The sequence below is a fragment of the Aegilops tauschii genome, chromosome 5 (assembly GCF_002575655.3).
Source record: "Aegilops tauschii subsp. strangulata cultivar AL8/78 chromosome 5, Aet v6.0, whole genome shotgun sequence".
NCBI lineage: Eukaryota > Viridiplantae > Streptophyta > Magnoliopsida > Poales > Poaceae > Aegilops > Aegilops tauschii.
In genome coordinates, this window is record NC_053039.3 from 342,031,701 (window position 1) to 342,039,420 (window position 7,720).

Sequence of the window (7,720 nt, forward strand, 5' to 3'; positions counted from 1 at the left end):
GCGCCCGTCAGCCGCCGTCTCCTGCTCGACCGCGCGGCCACGGCCCCGGCGCCGCTCTCCCTCCCTCCCAAGCCCCACGCCATGCTGCCGCCCGCCCGCCGCCTGCTCCACACGGGCCAGCACCAGCACCGGCAAGCTGCATGTCCGCGCCAGCAACGGCGCGCGCGCGGGCACGTCATCGGGGGAAAGCGACGGCGTCGGGAGCAAGTCGAGCTTGCTGACCACAAGCACTGCGCGGGGGAGGTTGGACGGCGCACCACGCTTCCAGTCCGCGTGGTGGGCCTCGCTAGTGACGGCAACCAGGCGCGCCACGGCACGCGGGAAGGAGCCGTCGAAGTCCGACGTGTCCACGAGGAGCAGCACCAGCGACCTGGGCCCCGACGGCGATGCGAGGCGCGGGCCGACGGTGGCAACGTAGTCGAAGTCCGGGAGCAGCAGCCTCGCTCGAGCAGGGGGGAGACGGGGAGACGAGCAGCAGTCGCGACCACAAGGCCAGGCGCTCGCCGTTGGGCGTCGCCGGACAAGAGCGCGTCGACCTCGCCCTTGTGCGCGAGCGGCCCATGGACTCGACGAGCGGTGGCGCGCGGACGGTAGCATGGCGCATGGTGTGGACTCCGTCGAGCGTGCGAGGGCGGGAGGTGCGGCCATGCTAGCTCGGGAGGGCGGGAGGCGGTGTCCGGGCGGGAGCGCGGGACCTTCTTCTCCGCGGCTGCTCTGGGGAGGCACGACATGGGGCCAACGACGGGCGACGGGGCCGGCCTCTTGCGGCTCCTCCGGGGAGATGCGGGCGAGGCCGGCGACGGGAGACGGAGCCGGCCGCTTGTGGCTCCTCTGAGGAGATGCGGGCGAGGCCAGCGACGGAAGACGGGGCCGGCTCGCCGGTGGAGGGCGTCCAGGATCGCCAGAGCGAGGAGCGGGGGAGAGAGGAGAGAGAGCAGAGGAGCGAGGCGGGCATGCGGGAGAGAGCTTGTCTTTTTTGCATGCATCACGTGGTGGGCCAAGCCAGGAAAAGAAGGAGAGAGAGATTAGAGAGGCTCGCGGTGGGCCTTTGACAGCGAAAGCATCGCGCCGGCGCCCCCAGCTGCCTCCCGGTTTCCTGGGTTCCGCTTGCGCGCGCCCGCCGTAATTTTAGACAAATCCGGCACAAAACGAGTTTCTGAAGGTGTGACTGGAACTTTTTTGAACGCCGGTGCTAAAAAAAGGCTCCTGGGGGGCTTCTTGGGGAGGCGGCTGGAGATGCTCTTAGCAACACCGTTTGCCACTCTGCCAACAATCAGTGGGACGTGAACACCTGCACAGTGTCACGTGACATAAAATGATCTACATGAGAATCACAGCAGCAGAGTTCGCCCTCCCCGCGGGCGACCCGGGCGAAACCCTAGCCCCCACACCAAGCCCCCCTCCCAGATCTCCCCTTCCCTCACCGCCGCCGGCAAGCGCCAAAGGCAAAGCCCGCGCGGCATCGGCGGCGGCGGGGCCTCCTTTTTTCCCTCTCGCGAGGTCAGGGCAGCGCGGGGGCCCTCGGCCTTGGGGAGGCATGAGGGCGTGGCGCGCACGGCGAGCAGGCGCGGGGAGCGCGGCCAGCAGGCGCCGGTGGGCGCGGGGCGCGCGGCGGGCAAGTGCCGGTGGGCGCGAGGAGTGCGGCGAGCAGGCGCCGGTGGGCGCGACGACCGCGGCGCGCGGTGGGCGCGAGGAGTGCGGCGCGCGCGGAGGGCGTTTCGTGCTGGTGCGGGCGTGGGGGGCGCGGCGTGCCGGTTGCAGGGTGGCACGGATCTGGCGCGGCCGCCGGCGTGCGAAGTGGAGGGGGAGCGCAGCGGGGTGGCGCGGATCTGATGCGGCCACCGGCGCGCGCGGTGGAGGAGGCGCGCTGCAGGGTGACGCGGATCTGACGCGGGCGCGGGATGAGCGCGGCCGCCGCCCCCCGCGAGGATCTGCTTGGTGGCGGCGCCGGTGCGTGAGGTGGGTTGGCGACACGGCGGTGAGGGGCTCCAAGCCCGATCTGAGTTTGGGCGGTCCTGCGCCCAGATCTCGATGGCCGGTGGCGCCTGGTTTGGGGAGGCGGGAGCGGTGGCCCGGTGGATGCTAGTGGGTTCCCCCTTGCAAGCGTGTGCACGTCCAGCTCCTGGAGCAGGGGCGCCTTCCAGCCTGTTGGTGCTAGAGGAAGCTCGGGCAGACCCGATCCAGCATGGAGGTCCGGTCCTTGCGCGCAGCGGCGCGAGCACGTTAAGTTTTGGCTTGGTTTTTGCTCTGTTTCGGCGCACGGCGGTGCGGGCCGGTCAACTATGGTTCTACTTCGGTCTTTCCTGTGCACTGCGGTGCGAATTCTCGCCCAGATCTGCGCATGGAGCCGGAGGATGGCCGAAGTCGATTTGGTTCGCCCGGGTCCTGCGAGCGGCGGTGCAGACCGGTCAGGTTGGCGTGTGCTTGCCTAGGTTCTGCGTGCAGCAGCGACTATCCCGTGTCTGGTGGTGTGCTTGGCCTTGTTCTGCCCGGTGGTGCTAGGTTGGTCTCGGATTCCGGATGGTTGGCGGAAGGCTTGGCTCCGGATGAAAATCCTGCATCGACCTCGTCGGTGCCGACGGTAACGGCATTTATGGATGTCGTGTTCTTCCTTGGAAATGCCGTCGTGGAGCTCATTGCTCTTCTCGCCTCATGGCTGAGGTCTCCGGGTGAAAACCTAAGATCTGGCGGAGCCAGATCGGATGACGGTGGTGTTTTCGATACCACTTCCTTCTTGGAGGCGTCATCTTGGAGGCCTCGACGATGGATTCCGATGGTGTGCACGGTTGATGGCGGATCTTGGGTTTGTGTTGGTGGCAGGTGTCCATTTTCTTTCTTGTCTTTCAGCACTAGCCCTTTTGCTGTGCTTTCCTTCTTTGGAGGTGTTCTTGTTACTCCCCTTTTGATCAATGAATTTGGCAAGCTTTGCCAACATTCCAAAAAAAAAGAATCACAGCAGCAAATCATGCTAGTAATGGAGAGTTGAGTAACCAGCCATGTATCTATATGTACGTACTGAGAAGATGTTGTAGTGGCCGGGGTCGGCGGGGTGCACGAAGAGGCTGTCGAGGGGGCCCTGGCCGGTGTAGATGGCCTGGAACCAGAAGCCTGACGAAGGCGAACATGGCGAGGCGGCCGTTCTTGATCTCCTTGGTGCGGAGCACCATGACGGGCTCCGGCGAGCCGCGGCCCCAGTTGCCCCAGTCGAACCACAGGCCCCCCAGTTACCCCATGTCCGGGGTGGGGTTCTTGCGGTTGGGGAACCGCGGCTCGATGTCCACGGACCCCGGGTTGAGGTAGTCCATACACCGCCGGCCCTCCACCCACCCCATGAGCGCCATCTGGGTCACGAAGAGCGTCGACGGGTTCATGAAGTACTCGTGCTCGCCGGCGATGTACCAGGAGAACTCCTCCATGAAGCCCCACTTGTGCAGGATCTCCGGGACCAGGTTCCCAGTCGTGGCCAGCATCGCCCACCAGCCGTGCATCAGCTCCGCCTGCGCGAAACACCGCAGCGACTCCGGCTCCGATCCGAATCCGAGAGGATCAAATCCAAAGTCTCCCGGGAGGCTGAAGGGGAATGACAACATAGGCATAATGTCAGAGACGAAATAAAATTCAGTACGTATTTTCCACGAACGATGCATGGAGTATGAAATTGGGTTTAGACTCATATCCGCCTCATATTTGAGTTGTATATTAGAGGTGTCAGTTAGCCCGGATGTATGAGGCCCGTTTGATGCGTCCATCTGGATCAAAATTTCGTGAGTGGTTAGTGACCGGACGGGCCGTCCGTACGTTTGAGAATTTTATTTTATTTTTGTGAAAAGTTTGTGAAGTGTTTAGCGCCCGATTGTAGATGCTCTTAGTCATGAAATGGTGAAAACCGTGGTCTCTCGTGTACATTCTCTTTATCTGGCCGCCCTGTCCGGATGGAGTAGTACCACGTTGCGTTGGTTCATCTCGGCCGTGGTTAAGTCACGTCGTTACGCCATTATTCATGTTTTTCTTTCGATGACATCGTTGCGCCATTGATTATGCGTTAACGACGCAGGGGCATGGCGTTACTGTTCCGTTTGTCATTAGTGGTGAGGAGACAGTTATGAAAGCAAGCTGACTGAGAGACAGCTCATGGAGGGAATTGGCTCGTGGACTGGACTGCACACCAGCCGCAACAACAGGACTTCCTTCCTTCCGGTGCCTGACTCTGAGGCTCTGGCAAACAGCAACCATCCTATCTATCTATCCTAGGTTCAACTAGCCCAATAAATAAGGGAATATCAATCTCTGAGTCCAGACTCCAGACTCATCTACATCCAATCAAAGAAAACCATATACAATTTAAAAAATTCAAAAGAATCCATTTTTTGTATGGTAGATAAATTGATGTGTGAGGTGCATTTTAAATTTCAGATTACTTGAACATATAAGAGCTCTGAGCAAAAAAGGTAAATTGGACCCGAACAGCATTTGAACAGTAAACTTTATTACAGACCCCAAATTTATCTTTTCTGCGGAGAGCTACTCAAATGTTCAAATGATCTGAAATTTTGAGCAGGCCTCTCGCATCAAATTATTTACCATGCAAAAAAAAGATTTTTTTTAATTATATTTGTTTTGATTTATTTTTTATTCAGCACGGGCGCGACGAGCATAGGCATCAAATCGCTGCTCTCAATAATAAGCCCACGGGATAATGCAATGAACACGAGAGAGAGAAAAAGAAAATCCTCTCGCCCAAGAACGCCAAAGCCTGCCAGAAACTGAAACCGACGAGGCAAAGCCTGCCACATGTCCCATGTGTTGTTCCTTGCTCGACGCGTGGAGCGCCCAACCAAAGATCCTTTGCCGCTTCTGCGTCGTCTCTCCCTGGGAAAGATCCTTCTTCGTTCTTGCACCTTTTCGCCTCATGCCATTTCCTTGCGCCCGTTGCTGCCTCTTGCGGTCTGTCCCGGGGAAAGGCGTTGGTTGTTTAGCCTCTTCTTCTCGTCAACAAGATTAACGATCATGCCGTTCATGACGGCGCCGATGCCCGTTAGCCCTTTTTGATGTGTGCCGACTTGATCTCTTCTCGGGTCGGTTACGGGACTAAACATGTGTTGGGTGGCGATGATGGTTGATGTGACCCTCCCTGCTAACGTACGGCTAACCATGTGCGCGTGGTTTCGTCAGGTTCGAAAGCGAAACTTATTCTACGCAAAAAAAAAGCGAAACATATTCTACGCAAAAAAAAAGTGAAACATAGGAGTGGAAGACAAATTCATTGCACGAGTGACCCGGTCAGGCGTGAACGGATACGGATGCAAGGGCTAGCTCGAGGATAGGAGAGGAATATGCAGCCAGATGCTCTTCGCTAATCCGGCCATGACACGCAGTTGTGGATAGAATAGTAAACATAATGCAGTCGGTGACAGACACGATAGGAGGACACCACTCTTCTTCTTCGCGCAATCAGCCTGCTCCCCTGTCTCGAAATTAACTGGCAGCTGGCTTATATTCTGTGCGGAAAGCACGATTCTTCAGTGTGGCTCAATGCATCGACTACGTTCACTCTTTTCTTTTTAAATTATTGTTCTGTTTTTGAAATAGCTCACCGTCATGGTGACTAGCAAATACGGTTTGGACGGTTGTCCCATCCAGAACACCCGTAGCCCCATGATACAACTTAAAATTACAACCAAGTCCTTCGTGAGCCGCAAGACCCACCAGGTGGACTAGTTGGCAATTGACGCATACCGGTTGGGGAATCCCCATGCTCTTCTCGGCCTCGGGCCCGCGAAGAATGCCGGCCATCGCCGAAAAAAGAGGCAAATCCGACATCCAGCACACAAGAGATTCACAGCCGACCTACTGCCGACGCCACCTCCCAAAGAGAAAGCAACGGACGACCGACGACTCCTTGTCGTAAGCATAGAAGACCCGATGAGGCATATCTCTGGACTGCCAACGAAAGGAGTCCGAGCGCTATCGTGCACGGGCCTCCTCCCGGGAGCGGCGAAGCGCAAGCCGGACGGCCACTCTCCTCCTCGCGGCCGTGTGGGATGACCTCGGGGTCGACGGATCTGAAGGGGAAGAACTCGGATCCGCTGCCCGCCATGCCGGAGACGAGGTTGGATGATGGAGGAGAGTGGACTGAAGTGGCTAGGGTTTGGTCCGGCGAGTGGATGGGCAGAAATATATGTGAGGTCGGATGGGCGAGCATGGGCCGGGTCCGACGTGACTGGCGCGTCCGGCGCCCCATATCCGCCCCATATTTAAACTGGATATGAGGAGTGTCGGTCAGTCCGAACGTTTGAGGCCAGTTTGAGGGTGACAAGTCATGGATCAGACGGCCAGCCCGAGCGTTTGTGAAGTGTTTGGGATGCCCAGCTGTGGAAATGCCCGAGCGCTAGTCCTCCCACCAAGAACACCAGCCAGCAGCGGCAGAATGGCAAAGGCAACCTGCGTCTGCATGTCCCACGTGTTGTTCCTTGCTCGGCCCGTGGAGCGTGGAGAGTAGAGTGCCCAACCAAAGATCCCTTGCCGCTTTTGCATCGCCTTTCCCATGTGTTCTTCTTTCTTGCTCCTTCCCTTGCGGTCTGTTCCAAGGAAAGGCGTTGGTTGTTTAGCCTCTTCTTTTCGTCAACAAGATTAACGATCATCAGTTCATGGCGATGCGTGCCGACTTGATCTCCTCTCGGGTCGGTTACGGGACTAAACACGTGTTGGCGGCGACGATGTGACCCTGCTAACGTCCGGCTAACTATCGGAACAGAGGTTGGCATGGCTCAGCTCATCTGTGGTGCAGTGCGGTTTTGTAAGGTTCGAAAGCCAAACTCATGTCCTCGTTTCTTTGGTCCAGTGATGATGCTTCTAGTAGATTCGTCGTGCGGCCCGGCCAGGTGTGGACGGAACGGATGGATGGATGGATGCAAAGGCTCGAGGAGAGGAATGTGCGGCCAGATGCTCCTCGCTAGTCCGGCCGTGGCACGCAGCTGTAGAATAAACAAAAATGCAGTCGGTGACACGACACGATAGGAGGGCACCACTCTTCTTCTTCGCGCAATCAACCTGCTCCCCTGCCTCCAAATTAACTGGCAGCTGGCTTATATTCTGTGCGGACAGCATGATTCTTCCATTCATTGTGGCTCAATGCCATCAACTATGTTGACTTTATGGCCGTGGTGAAAATGGACGAATCTCGCTCCTTTCTAAAATTTTGGCATAACATGAACCCAATTCAAAAAGGTTTTTACAAAATGGCCAACTTTTTGGCCGGGTTCGTTTTGTGCTAAAGTTTCGGAAAAGCACCAGATTCGTCCATTTTCACAAGGCTGTGTGCACTCTCGAGACCATTTCTACAATGTTTTGTAAAGAAAAGGTGAGAGGACTACGCACTGATTTTTTCTAAATGAAATATTCATATTCATACCATCACCATAAAGATACAAGTACACCCCCGACACGATCTACAAGTAATACAGGTTGAACAATTGTCCCATCCAAAACATATATAGCCCCATGATACAACTTAAAATTACAAGTCACTAGAAAACTATATCGCGCTAAACATCACCTTTATCAGCTTCCAGGTAAAAGTGCAGAGGAGCACCATCGCACCTGTTGCTTTGTGATACGTCTCAAACGTATATATAATTTATTTTTTTATTGTTTCATGCTATTATATTATAACTTTTGAATACTTTTTATAGCAATTTATATTATTTTTTGGTACTAACCT

At 56.4% G+C, this 7,720-nt stretch overlaps 1 pseudogene; it reads right to left on the minus strand.

Moving 5' to 3' along the window:
- Positions 1 to 2,807: 2,807 nt before the first annotated feature.
- On the minus strand, positions 2,808 to 3,566 carry LOC120963961 (photosystem I chlorophyll a/b-binding protein 6, chloroplastic-like; annotated as a pseudogene).
- Between the last annotated feature and the right edge of the window lie 4,154 nt (positions 3,567 to 7,720).